The following is a 15771-nucleotide window of genomic DNA, read 5'->3' as shown; positions in this document are numbered from 1 at the left end:
CTTTCTTCTTCTTGATGGGGAAAACCCTACATTTCAAGGTTATAAATTAAACAGCAACTTGCCTTGGGAATTAAAGGGGTGATGGTGGAATGAAACACAGAGTAACCTCGTTCTGCTATCAATGAACACAGGACAAAACCACATGGCCGGGTATGAAGCAGAGGGATTTACCCTTACCCACCATGAGCCCCAACAGCTATTACCCTTGGCAATGGGTTCTTAACCTTTATTGTCTCACAAACTCCTTTGGCAGTTTGGTAAAGACTCTGGATCCCTTCTCAGAATAATATATTTTAAATTCATAAAACAAAATACAGAAGATTACAAGGAAAACCAATTATACTGACATGTAGTTATTAAAATATTGGGAATAAATTAATGGATTACCTGAACTCTATACACAGACCTATTAGGGGTCTGTGGACCCAGGTTAAGAACTCCTGATCTAGTCTCTATGCTAGAAGAGTAATAATAACGAACCCCCTCAAAACTCAATGTCGTCCATGCTATGAGGCACTTGGAGTGGGGGACAGAAACAAATTAGTAGATGTCACTAAGGGTAATATTCAGACTGATGCCTGCTTTGATGATATCAAAATGTCATTTGTACTTGGTAAGCATAAGATTCTCAATATATGCCAAGAATAGAGCCTGAAGGCTTTGAAGTTGAATTGGGAGGCCAAATAAAGCCAATGGATAAAGGTGATAGCTATGAATATCCCAGGGCAGCTAGGTGGCACAGCTATAGAGCACCATGCCTGGGCTCAGTAAGCCCTGTATCCAAATCCAGCCTCAGGCACTTAGTAGCTGTATGATTCTGAACAAGTCATTTAACCTCTCTCTGCCTCAGTTTTCTCATCTGTAAAACGAGCTAGAGAAGGAAATGGTAAACCACTCTAGCATCTCTTCCAGGAAAACCCCAAATGGAGTCACGAAGAGTCAGAACTGACTGAAATGATTGAACAACAACATGAATTATTTCCGTCTTCTCCAGGCAAGTCACATTGGTCACAAAGTTATCCAGGAGAAAGTTGTGACTGTATAAGCAAAGCAACTTAGTAGCATCCTGAAGTCAAAGCTCAAGCAAGATATACATTTTAAGTCAAGCAGCACCCATGCAATACCAGTCATTGTTCACCTTTGGAACAGTAAAACAGATTCCTAAGGCTTTAGAAAGTGTATAAAACAAATCTATATTTGTAGCTTGCAACCCCAAGGTAGCCACAGAAAGGTCAATGCTTCCTTGTCTGAAAGGAGGAAGAGGACTGATAAATATTCTCAGACTGCATGATCAATAGCTTAAAACTGCATAGAAATACTTCCTCAACAAACTCTCCTTCATTCAATCAATAAACATTTGTTAAATGACTACTATGTAACTATAGTAAAGACTGACTGTGGATGTAGGTTCTTGAACCTATCAATGTCACTTACGATGCACAGAGGAAAGAACCTCCAATTGGGAGTCAAAAGATCTGAGTTAAATTATCACTTCTGATAATATATTTGAGGGAGCATGGTATAAGAAAGGACACTAGATTTGGGTTCAGACCCTGACTTTTATTGCTTTGCCCTGCGTGACTTTGGGGAGGTCAATTGACATTTCTGAGTCTCACTTTCCTCACCTGTAAGAAGGGCTTCAACTAGCTGGCCTTCCTGGTCTCTTGAATGTCTAAAGCTATGATCCTGTGATCCTTGGATTCTATTTCTAGATGGAACCTTTGAAATAGCTAAGATGAAAGAATGTAATCAAAAGGCCCTCTAAGGGTGACACCCACATGAATTCAAGCAAGAAGAAAGTCCACAAGAACTGTCAAAGAAATCATTTGAGTCCAGCAGATTTGTTCACAGAAATGGAAGAGGTTCCTGGGACTGATATAAGATTAGGCCATTGCTACCATCAATACTATATAGTAAGTTCATCCTTTTTTGTAAAAAATATTTTTATAGTATTTTATTTTTTCACAATTACATATAAAGACAATTTTAACATTCACTTAAAAAAATTTGAGTTCCAAATTATTTTCCTCTCTCGCTTACCTCCTCCCTCCCTAAAATTTTAAGCAATTTGATATTTGTCATACATGAACAATCATGTAAAATGTATTTCCATGTTAGTTGTGTTGTGGAAGAAGAAACAGACCAAAAGAAAAAAAACATGAAAAAAAGTGAAAAATAGTATGCTTCAATCCGCATTCAGACTTCATTCCTTCTTTCTGTGGATGTGGATAGCATTTTTCACCAGGTGTCCTTTGGAATTCTCTTGCATCATTTTGCAGCTGAGAATAGCTAAGTCATTCACAGTTGATCATCATAAAATATTGCTGTTACTGTGTACAGTTGTTCTCTTGGTTCTGCTCACTTCATTTTGCAACAGTTTATGTAAGTCCTTCCATGTTTTTCTGAAATCCTCCTGCTCATCATTTCTTATATCACAGTAGTGTTCCATTGTAATCCTATAACCATGCCCCAATTGATGGGCATTCCCTCAATTTCCAATTCTTTGCCACCACAAAAAAGAGCTGCTATAAATATTTTTGTATAAATAGTCCTTTCCCATTTTCTTTTATCTCTTTGGGATACAGATCAGGTAGTGATATTGCTGGGTCAAAAGGGTATGCACAGTTTAATTGCCCTTTGGGTATTGTAGAAAGTTCATTCTTAAAGATCCTGGACTTATTGGTCAGTGAAGATTTTGCAAAGAAAATGTAGAAACTGTGCAACATACATCAGTAGGTTGGAAAAATTTAGCATCTACAGAATACCTGAGAAATATCATAGCATAAGGGTTAGAGCATCGAACTTGGTGTCAGACAGAGGTTAAATGACTTGTCTGGGTAAAGTAGCTGCTTGACCCTGGGCGAGTCACTTAACCTCTGTCTGCCTCTGTTTCATCTTCTGTAAAATGTCAGGGTTAGACTTGATCTCTAAGGTCCTTTATAATGCTAAATTTATGATAGAAAGACATAACCAAGTAGCCCAGATTAGACACAAGAAATCTGCTGCCCTTTATAAAATAGCAGATGACAAATCCTTGTATTAAAAAAAGAAATGATAAAATATCCCTGAGAATTCAAAAGATAATTTTGTTTTTGTTTAGTCACGCCCCATTAGTTAGTTCATTATCCAATTTGGGATTTTCTTATCAGAGATACTGGACTGGCTTACCATTCCCTTCTCCAGCTTATTTTACAGATGAGGAAACTGAGGCAAACAGGATTAAGTGACTTGTCTAGGGTCCCACAACTTTCAAGTGTCTGAGGTTGCATTTGAACTCATGAAGTTGTCTTCTAGATTCTAAGCCCAGCTGCCCCCAAAGAGCCATCCTTTTAGTGAAGAATAAAAAAGGGGGGCGGAAACTAAGTAAGCAAAAGAAGCTACATATCGAAAAATCTAACTATATGCAGCATTCCACATGCAGAGACCTTCACCTCTACAAAGAAGCTAGGGGTGAGAGGGAGATGCCTCCTTATATTTCAGCTCTGGGTCCAAGATGGATCATAACATTGACAGGATTCAGTTTTGATTGTTTTATTGATATTGAAGATGCCTCTTTGCAGTTTTCATGAATTGTTTCTGATTCTGCCCTCTGGGGCCAAGCAAAACAAGTGTACTCCTTGTCCGTATGACAGGCTTTCAGATTCTTGAAGACAGCTCTCATGTCCCTCCTGAGCCTTCTTTTCTTTTTGCTAAATGTGGCCAGTTCCTTCAACTGTTATTCATAACTCAAAGATTCAAGACCCTTCATCATCCTGCTTGTCCTCCTCTGGACACTTTATGGCATATCAACAACATCCTTCCTAAATGACGGTGCCCGGAACTGAACACAGAACAGGACAGAGAAGTGAAGGGACTATCTTCGCACTCTGGTAATCCATGATTTTCTTAATGTGATGAAGGGTGCATTGGCTAATTGGGCTACTACATCACACCTTGAAATTTGCAGTCCTTTAGATCTTGACTAGACAAACTGCTGTCTAACCATGCTGCCGCCATCTTATACTTGGGAAGTTGACTTTTTCCACCCAAGCGTGTGACTTTACATTTGCTAAATTTTATTTTTACTAGATTCAGTCCACTGCTCTAACTTGTCAAGATCTTTTTTTATATCCTGATAGTTATGCAGGCTGTTAGCTAGCCCTGCCCCTCATCTTTGTGTAGGAACGTGTCATCCATGCCTTTATTCAAGTCATCAAGTCTCCTCCATCTCTCTCCAAGCAATCACTAGATGGTGAGAGGGCAGGAGATCTTAGTTTGTAACTCACCAAAAGGGAAGAAGGTACATTGAGGAGGTCTGGTATCATTTGGATTACATCAGTCTTCAGTATTTTCTTATGTGCAGCAAACGGCTCTGTTTATTTTAATCTAAATTATGTATATCATTGAGAGGGGCTTTGGATCTTACACTGTTTGAGATTGGGTTGAAGAAACTGGAGATGTTTGCCTAAAGGAGAGAAATCTTAGGGAGCCCATAAGATCTATGTTTACACATTTAAAGGTTCATCATATGAAATAGGGATTAGCTTTATTCTGCTTGGCCTCAGAGTGCAGAACTATGGGTACAGGGTAGAAGCTGCTGAGAGGCAGAGATAAGCTCGTAGGTTCCCTCTCACTGAGGATCAGTTTCCTCATTTCCAAAATGGAAGTACCCACACCTCACCGTGTCTTGTCAAAGATCAATAAAGACAATATATGTAAAGTATGCCTTAAAGCTCTCTTTAAATAGCAATGACTACTTGTATCATTTACCATGAGGACCCCATCTACATGGCGAATTCATAATAAAAATTAAACAATGAAGCAACATTCAGTAGGCACCTACCATGAACCAAGCATTGTGTTAAGCACTTTACAAATGTTTTCTCATTTGAATTTGTGTATGAATGAGCATGTGTATATGTGTGAGTTAAATGTGTGTGTGAGCGTGCATGTGTGTATGTGAGTGTGTGTATGTGAGTGTGTATGTGTATGGTGTATATGTGTGTGGTGAGAGAGAGAGAGAGAGAGAGAGAGTGTGTGTGTGTGTGTGTGTGTGTGTGTGTGTGTGATAATAACCCTGGGAGGTACATACTATTGTTACCTTTGCTTTACAGTTGAGGAAACTGAAGCAGGCTGAGGTTAAGTGACTTGTCTATGGTCACACAGCTAGTAAGTATCTGAGGTAGGATTTGAACTCAAATCTTCCTGACTCCAGACCTCTAGCTCTAGGCACCATCTCACAGATTTAAAGCTGGAAGGAACTGTAAAGGCCAACTCCCTCATTTTGAAAGAGGAGGAAACTGAGGTCCAAAATATATAAGCTACTTGCCCAGGGTCACACAGCTAGTAAGGATTCTAGGCAGGATCTGAACTAAGGTCTTCCTGTCAGTGTTTCATAGCTGGTCCCCTGCTGCTTACATGCACTGCTCCAGTGTCTGAGAAGCAGGAGGGGCGCTTTAAGCCCCAAATACTTCATGACTTAATTCCTCCAGTGTTTGTTCAAGCTAATGACATTAATCCCAGAGAACCTGCTCAGTATTAATATCATTCCAGGGGGAATTTGTTCTATTTCTATCTGTGTGAGGAGGCACTTGTCATGAAATGTTGTTAATTTATTTTGGTCACCAGGCACCAAGGCTAATGCAAAATGCAGTTTGTGTGTGTGTGTGTGTGTGTGTGTGTGTGTGTGTGTATGAATGAGTGTGTATGTGAGTGTATAAATGTGAGAGTAAATGTGTGTGAGCATGCATGTCTGTATGTGAGTGTGTGTGTTAGTGAATGTATGTGTGTATGTGTGTAGTGTGTGTATGTTATGAGCATGTGTACGTGCTCGAAAGAGTGTATGTATGTTTGTGTATGTGAGTGTGTGTATGAAGAGCGTGTATATATGTGTGAATTAAATGTGTGCATGAGTGTGCATGTATATATGTGAGTGTGTATGTGTATGGTGTGTGTGTTGTGAGCATATGTACACTCTTCAAAGAGAAAGAGAGAGAGAGAGAGTGTGTTGGGGAGCACAGTGTGGGCAGGGAAGGAAAGGGCTGTCCCCATCAATCTCTGCTACCTCTAGGTCCCTCTCTTCTAAGCTTTGTACAGGGATTTAAAGTGAGTGGCTAGTATAGGGAGCTATCAGTGGGAATTGTAATGCTTGGGGCAATTCAGTGGGAAGGGTAAAGGGCAGAGGGATGGATTGTAGCTGAGGGGTCGCCTCCCAGGCCATGGCTCATCTCTGCCTGGGGGCACACTGAGGTGTGACTATTAGGAAAGATGCTGGCTTTGCATTCAGAGGCACTGGGTTCAAACCCAGCCCTTCCATTTACTTTCAGTGTGACTTTGGACAAGCCTCTCTGGGCTTCTGTTTCCTTATCTGTAAAATAAAGGGCAGCTCTATGGTGCAGTGGATAGAGCTCTTGGCCCACCTGGAGTCAGGAAGACTCATCTTTGTGAGCTCAGTGTGGTCTCAGACACTTACCGCGTGACCCTGGCTAAGTCACTTAAATCTGACTCAATTTCTCATCTGTAAAAGGAGCCGGACAAAGGTGCTAATTAAGCATATGTCAGGGCAGGTAGGTGGCACAGTGGATAGAGCACCAGGCCTAGAGTCAGTAAGACCTGAATTCAAATCCAGCCTTAGACACTTACTAGCTGTGTGATCCAGGGCAAGTCACTTAACCCTGTTTGCCTCAGTTTCCTCTTCTGTAAAATGAGCTGGAGAAGAAAATAGCAAACCTCTCCAGTATCTTTGCCAAGAAAACTCCAAGGTGCAGGTAGGTGGTGGAGTGGATAGAGTACTGGCACTGAAGTCAGGAGGAACTGAGTTCAAATCTGGCCTCAGACCAAACACTTGACACTTACTAGCTGTGTGACCCTGGGCAAGTCACTTAACCCCAATTGCTCCCCCTGAAAAACAAACAAAAAACTCCAGATGGGGACGTGGAGAGTCAGAGATGACTGAAATGACAGCAGCAGCGAAATGAAGGGATTGGATTGCATGATCTCTAAGGTACCTTCCATTTCTAAATGTATGTTTCCATGACCTTTTTGGACCTCAGCTTTCCCATCTGTAAATGGGGATAATGCCTGATAAGGAGAGTAGCTTGGTAGGCAGAGGTAGCCAAGGACAGCTGGGTTTAAGTTGATATTTTACAGGTACCCCCTTCATCACCCTGGGTAAATCACTTAACTTTTAAATGCCACAAGTATTTCTATAAGACTGTAAGTTACTGAGGAGGTGCCACTCTAAAGCAGGGGAGGTCATTTCCACATTGGGAGCTCTCACACCAAGGCAATCACAGGTCCTGGGCAGGGTTGTTGTTAAAGCCTTTACAAACCCAAAGGAACAGCTGAAATGCTAAGCTGACAGTGAGCTGACAGCCTTTGACAAGAGTACACCTCCCTCCAAGAATTTCCTTGGATAAACTGGAGATAATGATTCCTACTTTGCCTCTCTCATGGGGTCATTCCGAGAATTAAATACGAGGATTTATTTAAAATCTTGAAAAGTGATTTTCATTTTTCTGTTTATATTTCCAGCACCTGGTCCAGTATCTGCAATGTAGCCAGAGTTTAATACACCCTTGTCAGTTGGCCAGTTCACTGATTGATGGTAAAAATTCCCCCAGAGATGGAAATGACTTGTCCAAGGCCAAACAGTAAGTACCTGACAGACCTGGTAACTTCAGATCCAGAGTTCTCCCCCACAGACCCATTCTTCCCCAGACATTCTCCCCATGTTGTTTCTCTTAGAGGGGATGCACAGAGCTACCAGACTGTTTTTTTCCCCCGACAAACTCCTGAAACATTTCCCCAGGGAGATATTTTACAGGCTTACCATCCCTCCTGCCAAGAAAGCTCAAGCAATTGTAATTTGCACTGTATACATTTTGCCTCTTCACCTCTACGAGTCTCTAGTTACTTGTCTGGAAAATAGGGATAATTGTACTTGTAGCACATACCTGGCAGATTTGTCATAAGGGCAAATTGTGTTGCTGAGGGCTTGGCTATAGGAGAAACCCACATGGGAGAGATACCATGGCTTAGGGGAAGGAGAGCTGACTTGGGTTCAGGTCTCACCCTTAATACAATATCCTAATAGCTAGAATTTACTTGTTTTGAGGCTTACATGTGTTACCTCATTTGATAGTAGGTGCTTGCTAAATGCTTAGTGACCAACTGATTCTCACAACAAACCTATGAAGTAGGTGCTGTTATTGTGCCCATTTTTCAGATGAGGGAACTGAGACTTAGAGAGGTTAAAGGGTTTGCCCTGAGTCTGAAGTAGCATTTGAACTTGAGTCTTCTAGACTCCAAATCCAGTACTCGACCACCTAGCTGCCCATCGTGACTGTGTGAGCCCAGGAAAGTTCCCTAGTCAAATCTCTGAGACTATATATAAATTTCAGAGAAGGTACTTAGGAGGATTTTTCTCCTTAGGAGTTCTCTGTACCAAAGATCTAGGACGTTCAGCTCCATCCCATACATTGTGTAAATTTACATGTATACTTAATCGCTCTCCTTATAGAATGCAAGCTCCCTGAGGACAAGGACTGTCTTTTTTTTTCTCAGCATATCTTCAGCACCTGGTATACAGCAGGCATTTACTAAAGGCTTGCTTGCTTGAGCCTCTCCATTTGTTTGTAGTGAAGCCAAGCATGCTAGCCCCAGCATCAGAGCCCTCCATGGACTCATCGGACGGAAGGCACATCTCGTTCGTCCCCTTGCAGCAGGAACGCTTTCAGCTGATGGCAGAGGCGTGCTTCATCATCAGGGCATCGCGAAGAGTGGACTGGTGTGGAAAGGGAGGGAGGGTGTGGAAGACTCTGGCTCCGTTTTTGACTCTGCTCTTTATCTCCGTGCCTCAGCTGCCTTCTCCCTGGGAAGTTCCCTTAGCTATCCCTGTGGGTTGTCGGCCCTTCCTAAGCGCCTGGGAACATCATCTTGCCCCTGAGTCCTCTTCTCCCGGTAGGGAGTTCCCCTCAGAGCCTCCGCTTTGAGGCAGGGCCCGTTCCTCCATTCCTCTCCCGATTTGACTTCTCACTCTCTGGATTTCCCCACCAAACCTCTCCACAGGTACCTCCTCTCCCATCCCCTGATTCTTTTCAGCTTCCTTCGGTATGTCTTCACACGTTAGAATATAAGCTCCCTGAGGTCCAGAACTAGCCTTTAGCTTCTATGTGCATCCCCAATGTTCAGCATAATGACCGGCATACGGTAAGTGCTTAATGAATGCCTGTTGACTTGTTGCATGGAAGGGTGGGCTGCCAGAGAGAGAGGACCATGTGTGACTCTGTCCAGGCTGACTGAAAGGTAAGTCCTGGCCACATCCAAAGGTAATGGAAATTCTCACTTCTATGGGGCTTTGAGGCAACCCTCTGACAAGGGGTGGTGGCACAAATATAATTTTTCCCATTTTACAGATGAGGAAAACTGATGCTCACGTTAAATGACTTGCCCATGGGGAGGTATAGTGGAAAGAGTGCCAGATTTAGATTCAAAGGACCTGAGTACGAATCCTGGCTTGGTTACCGTCTATCGATGTGACCTTGGGCAGATCAATGAAATTTATGGGCCTTAGTTCAAAGAGGGGGTTGGGCTAGGAGTATTGGGCCTAAATTCAGGAAGACCTGAGTTCAAATCCAGCTTCAGACACTTACTATCAAATGAGATATTTGTCAAGTGTTTGCCACGATGCCTGACACATAATCGGTGTAGTACGAGTGCTTATTTCTTTCCCTCCCCCTTACTAGCTGGATGACCCTGGGCAAATCACTTAACCTCTGCTTACCTCAGTTTCCTCAAGTGTAAAATAGGGTAGCAATAGCACCTACCTTGCAGGTTTGTTGTGAGGGAATTTTTGTGAAGTGCTTAGCCCAGTGCCTGGCACATAGTAGGTGCTTCATAAATTCTAGCTCCCTTCCTTCTTTCTTTTGTAATTTCTACTCACTGTCCTTGGCCCCGTCCTTTAGGGCAAAACCAAATCCAAATCCCTCTTCTCTGTGATTGCCCTTCAAATATTACAGTTATCCCGTCCCCTGCCTCACCCCAGGGTCTCCTCTTCTCCATACTCGATCCACAATTTCAACCAACTTCATATGACATGAACTTGAGGCCCTTTGTAAAAGGTGGCCACCCTTCTCTGAACACTCTCTAGCTCATCAGTATCTTTCCTAAAGTATGGTGCCCAGAAATGAACACTACTCCATGTGTGGTCTGATCAGGGCAAAAGATAGTGAGAATTTTCTTTTTTCTCCTGGGTGCCAAGATTGCTTTTGAGAGATCCTCTAAGGCTACCTGGTTATAAATGTCTTCCCTTAATAGCTCATCCCCTTCCAACTCCAAAGGGAAGACAACAGGTCCTTCATGAGAACTCAATATGGTTGGACTTTTTCTTTATGACATAGCCTTTTAAAAAACTTTTTTTATACAGACCATCAAATCAAATTCCCCCGGGAGAAAAAAGGACAGAATGCCTGACAGTGGAGATGAAAGGAAGCTTTACAAGGACATAAAACAAGCCCAGCAATGTCAACCACCCTCAATGAAAGGACTCAAGAGAAAAGCAGAAGATGAGAGAGAAGTCATTGAGAAGGTCTGCTTGCCTTCTTCTCTAATGCCTTACTTCATTCTCAAGCCTGGTCTCTTTGGAGTTGGATTCTGAAGAAGGCTGGGCTCAGATGAGAGGAAATTTGGTTCATGGACAGGACTGGAGGGCTTGGCTCTGTAACGGGATGGAGCCCTCCAGGTCAGATGAGCCAAGAAATACTTAAGATCTGCCAAACCCCAAAGCCCTCTACCCTGCACTGAGTGAGATCAGGGGCTCATGTACTGGGAAAATGGCAACTGTCCTCCTTAGGAAATTTCTTCTTCATGAAATGGTAGAGGGTCATGGGAGGGAACTGTTATAGGGAGAGGGTAACTCCAACACACCCTCATCTGAGGAGTCTCCAGGGAACTCTCTCTCTCTCTCTGTCTCTCTCTCTCTGTCTCTCTCTCTCTCTCTCTCTCTCTCTCTCTCTCTCTCTCTCTCTCTCTTTCTCCCATCACTCCTCTCCTCTGTCTGTCTATCTCTCTCTCCGTGTTTTTCCTCTCCCCTCTCCTCTCTCTCTCTCTGTCTCTGTCTCTGTCTGTCTGTCTGTCTCCCTGTTTCTCTCCCTCTGTCTCTCCTCTCCTCTCTCCTCTCTTTCTCTCTCTCTCTGTCTCTGTCTCTCTGTCTCTCTGTCTCTCTCTCTGTCTCTCTCTCTCTCTCTCTCTCTCTCTCTCTCTCTCTCTCTCTGTTTCTGTCTCTGTCTCTGTGTTTCCGTCTGTCTGTCTCTCTCTGTCTCTTTCTCTCTCTATCTCTCTGTCTCTGTCTCTGTCTTTCTCTCTCCCTTCCTGTCTCTGGCAAGTGGTGGGAAGATCATATCACAGGGAGGTGATGTACATGGGAAATGAGGCATGCCTGAGAAAAGCAATGTTTTCTGTCTTTGAGGGAAATGAGTTCTAGGTGAGACCCTTTGTTTACCTGCAGGCTTTAGGTAGTCAATAAATTTCTTGGAGCTCTGGAAAATGGAGAGAGAAGACTCCATGACTTCTATCACTCACTCACTCAGTCAGTCAGTCAACAAACATTTATTCCTATACACAAAGTTACTATTCTCCTAGCTTTTATTTCTAATAAAACAGCAATATTAATGTGATGTTTTATAATTTACAAAAGGGATCATACATCTAGAGCCATAAGGGACCTCAGAGGCCATTGAGGCAGTACTCTTATTTTATAGATAGGGAACTGAGTCTTAGAGAGGTCATAGTATGAGAAAAAACAAAGATTCAGAACTGAGACAGGTTTTAGGAGTCATTTTTCCAGCCCTTTCACTTTACAAATGAGGAAACTGAGGCATAAGGAAGAAGAAGGTTGGGACATAGAACCTTGGAATGTCAGAGGAGGAAGAAATTTGAGAGGCAATGTGGCATAGAAGAACCTGATTTTATTATAAAATCCAAAGGGCTGGGTTTTAATCCTACTAATTTAATTTAATTCCATTAATTTAATCTTCTAATTGTTATCTCTGTGACCTTGGGCAAATCATTTGTTTTTCTTGGTCTTAGTTTCGGCTTCTAAACACACCCTCTTTCGACCTGAGAAGTGAGGAAATGAAGGGTTCTGGAGTCTTTCTGCCTCCTGTCATGGGAGTCAGGCCCAGCTCCCAGCAGCTCAGGAAAGCATTTTTTCAGGGAGTTGTGACTTTTTAATAGAAGTTGGTGCCTGCACAGGAATTGTGCTCAGCGATTAATTTCCATCTAAATGAGGTTTTCTGGGAGATAACCAGTGTTTTAGTTCTGCTGGAACTTAATTTCTATGACCGAAGCCACCATTTCTGCCGGTTCCAATTTGCGGCATGCTTGGGGCTCCTGCTAACTTCGTAATGATGCCTGTCGATTGTCGATCATGGCGCCTCGGGCTGGCCGAAAAGAGCCGATGGCAGGAGACATTGTCAATCTCCTTTTCCACATCATTCAATAAATAGGAAATAAATTATTAAGGAGAGAATGATGACCTATTACATGCCAGGCTTCATGGCATTTGCAAGGTATAGCCAAGGCGCATTTTAATGGATGGACTGAAGCTTAGTACAGTGTAAAAGAATTTCAGGTTTGATGACAGAAGAAAGTGACCCAGGGCAAATCACTCAACCTCTCTGGGCCTCAGTTTCCTCATCTATTAAATAAAGGGGTTGGACTGGATGGCTTCTGGGGTCCCTTCCAGCTCTGAATCCAGGAGTATCAGAGTGATGCAGTGAATAGGATGCTGGATTTGGAGTCAGGAAGACCAGCCTCAGACACTTACTAGTTGTATGACCCTGGACAAGTCACTTCACCTCAGTCTGCCTCAGTGGCCTCACTGGTAAAACAGAGATAATAACAGTATCTATCTTGCAAGGTTGTCATGAGGATCAAATGAAATAATATTTGTAAAGTGCTTAACACAGTGCTGGCACACAGTAGGTGTTTATTCCCTTCCCTTAATGTGACCTCTCTGGGTCTCAGTTTCCTCTTCTGCAACATGAAGGGTTTGGACTTAATGGTCCATGAGGTCCAAACAACTCTGAATTTTTGAAACTATGATTTTCAAACAAGTTTTAATTATGGACACATGGCCCAGTGCTAATAAAAAAAAAGGTTGATTATTCTGAATTGGGGACAGTTAGATTATGAAGACATCTTAATAACACTCTATGAGCCCTTTGGATGTATATTGTGGTGTTGTGGTATAAAGGACCCTATTCAGTCAATCAGGAAGGCAACGGGTCATTTAGTCAACATAGTCTTCCTATGTTCCAGAAGCTGGGCTAAATTCTAGGGATACAGAAAAAAAAAGGGTGTATGTATGTGAACAATACACAAGGAGCTTACATGCTAATTAGGGAGACAATCTAAAAATAATTTGGTATGTGTGATATTTATACATATTGATACATATGCATACACAAACACATGCATGGATATGTACATGTGTGCACAGGTGTGTACGTATACATATGCTCGTGTAGTATATGCATTGCATTTGAATGAACATGTACACACATGTATGTGTATACAAATATGTGAATATTTATACCTCTGAATATATTGTGCATTTACATACATGTATGGGTATGTACATACATATGGATGTCTGTATGTATATATGGTATTCCTTTTATAGAAGAGGATATGAATGCCAGAGACTGGAAAGTGACCTGCCTTAAGTCATGTGTGTAAAAAGAAAGACAGCAAGGATTTCTTTTGACTTCAGATACAGGTGTTTTTTCTACTATCTATATTTTTGGGGGTGGAGGCCCAGCCTGTGATTTAAAGAGTTTCGAGGAACTCCCAGTGTGGACTCTCCCTTCCACATACAGATCTGTATCTCCTTTGTAACTTATGGTCTTAAAAGAGTTACCTGGGAGACCCTGAGAGCTCAAGCCAGGGTCTCATAGACAGTATGTGTCAGAAGCAGGACTCGAACCCAGGTCTTCCTGAGCTCCAGCTCTCTGCCCATTACATCAGGTTGCTTCTTATCTCCTACACACACACACACACACACACTCTCTCTCTCTCTCTCTCTCTCTCTCTCTCTCTCTCTCTCTCTCTCTCTCTCTTCAAATTTTAGAACTGGGAGGAACCTTCCACCAAGAGCCCCTCATAACCTCCTTATAACCCATTGGGAAATGTGTCTGGTAGAATGTAAGCCCCTTGAGGGCAGGGACTCTTAATTCTGTCATCGTGTCCCAGGGGTCTAGCACAATGCCTCCCCCACAGCGAGTGCTTCATAAATGCTTGTTTGATAGGGCGATCTCAGGGTAGTTTAGTAGAAGGAGTGTTGGGCTTGGAGTTAGAAAGCCCTGGGTTTAAATCCTGTACCAGATACAGCATTTCCTACAGGAAGCCTTCCTGGGTGCCTCTACGTGTGAGAACTCTCTCCACCTTAAACAATCGTGAATTTACTTAACTGTTTACATGTTGGGGCGGCTAGGTTTGGAGCACCAAGCCCAGAGTCAGGAAGACTCACCTTAAACAAGTCACTTAACTCTGTTTGCCTCAGTTTCCTCATCTGTAAAATGAGCTGGAGAAGGAATGACAAACCACTCCAGTATCTCTGCCAAGAAAACCCCAAATGGGGTCAGGGAGAGTTAGACATGACTGAAAAATGACTTAACAACTTGCGTGTTGCATCCCTTGGTAGAATGGAAGCTTCTGGAAAGCAGAGAGTTTTCCCCCATCTTTTCTCTGTGTCCACAGTGGTTGGCACTGTGACCTGACACAAAGGTATACCTAGCGATGAGCACAGTGCCTGGCACACAGTAGGTGCTTAATAAATGTTGATTGATTGTTAGGAGTTAAATAAATTCGTGTTGACTAGACTCGACCTTAGAGATAATCTAGGCCAAAGGTGTCCATACCGCAGCCCAAAGCAGATTAAAATGTAATTGGGAAATATTTAACCAAATAAATAAAAATACAATGGGATACAGATGATGTTAATGTGTGACTTTCTAAGTCAATAGGACCCCTCAAGGATCCTTATACTTAGGTTGGTGGCTCCTGTCTCTATTTGAGTTTGATACCATTGACCACTCCAACCTCCCCTGACCTTACAAAGAAAGGAGCTGAAGGCCCAGGCCCTGGGAATGAATCTGCCAGTTCATTATCGGTAGAAATAGGATGAGGACCCAGGTCTTCTGACTCCCATCCAGGGCCTTGTTTTTACAGCTGCTGCCTTCCAATTAGTTACTTTGCATTTTGTGGAGCATTCTTGCATATGTGTGTGTGTGCATGTGTGGGTGTGTATACATGTATAAACAAATGTATAGGTATGTGTGCATGTATGTACACTTGCATGTGGTACATGTGTGTAGATGTCTATATGTGTATATATGTATAAAGGCATGTGTCTGGATATATAGATGGGTACACATACATATGCATACATACACACACACATATACATACATATATATATATATATATATATATATATATATATATATATATATATATATATATATATATAAACTGCTATAATAAACTTAGAGAAATGGGACTGAGATTTCCCACTGTTTGGGAAGGGGAAAAGTCAACAGCTGAGAAGGTATAGGACTGGTAGGTGGAACAGCCCATGGAGGTCATCACGTCTGCCCCAGTCATCTTGTGCAGGAGACAATGAGTACCACTAGAGGTGAAATGACCTACCCAGGGTCACCTATTGGGAAAGTGACAGTCCCAGAACTGGAACTCAGGTCTTCCTGTCTCCAAGTCCATCACTCTAGCTGC

General features: G+C 42.5%; 1 long non-coding RNA gene across 1 annotated transcript; it reads left to right on the top strand.

The window, feature by feature from the left end:
• The first annotated feature begins 1349 nt into the window (after positions 1 to 1349).
• On the top strand, positions 1350 to 11649 carry LOC110222798 (uncharacterized). The gene is made up of 3 exons (XR_013486488.1): positions 1350 to 1913; positions 7513 to 7631; positions 8545 to 11649. It is a non-coding gene; the product is annotated as an uncharacterized LOC110222798 (long non-coding RNA).
• The last annotated feature ends 4122 nt before the right edge of the window (positions 11650 to 15771 follow it).

Source organism: Phascolarctos cinereus, unplaced genomic scaffold, assembly GCF_003287225.1.
Source record: "Phascolarctos cinereus isolate Bilbo 61053 unplaced genomic scaffold, phaCin_HiC Scaffold_4;HRSCAF=312, whole genome shotgun sequence".
NCBI classification, from domain to species: Eukaryota; Metazoa; Chordata; class Mammalia; order Diprotodontia; family Phascolarctidae; genus Phascolarctos; species Phascolarctos cinereus.
Note: the sequence above shows the minus strand (reverse complement) of the source record. Positions and strands in the feature narration are given on the sequence as shown.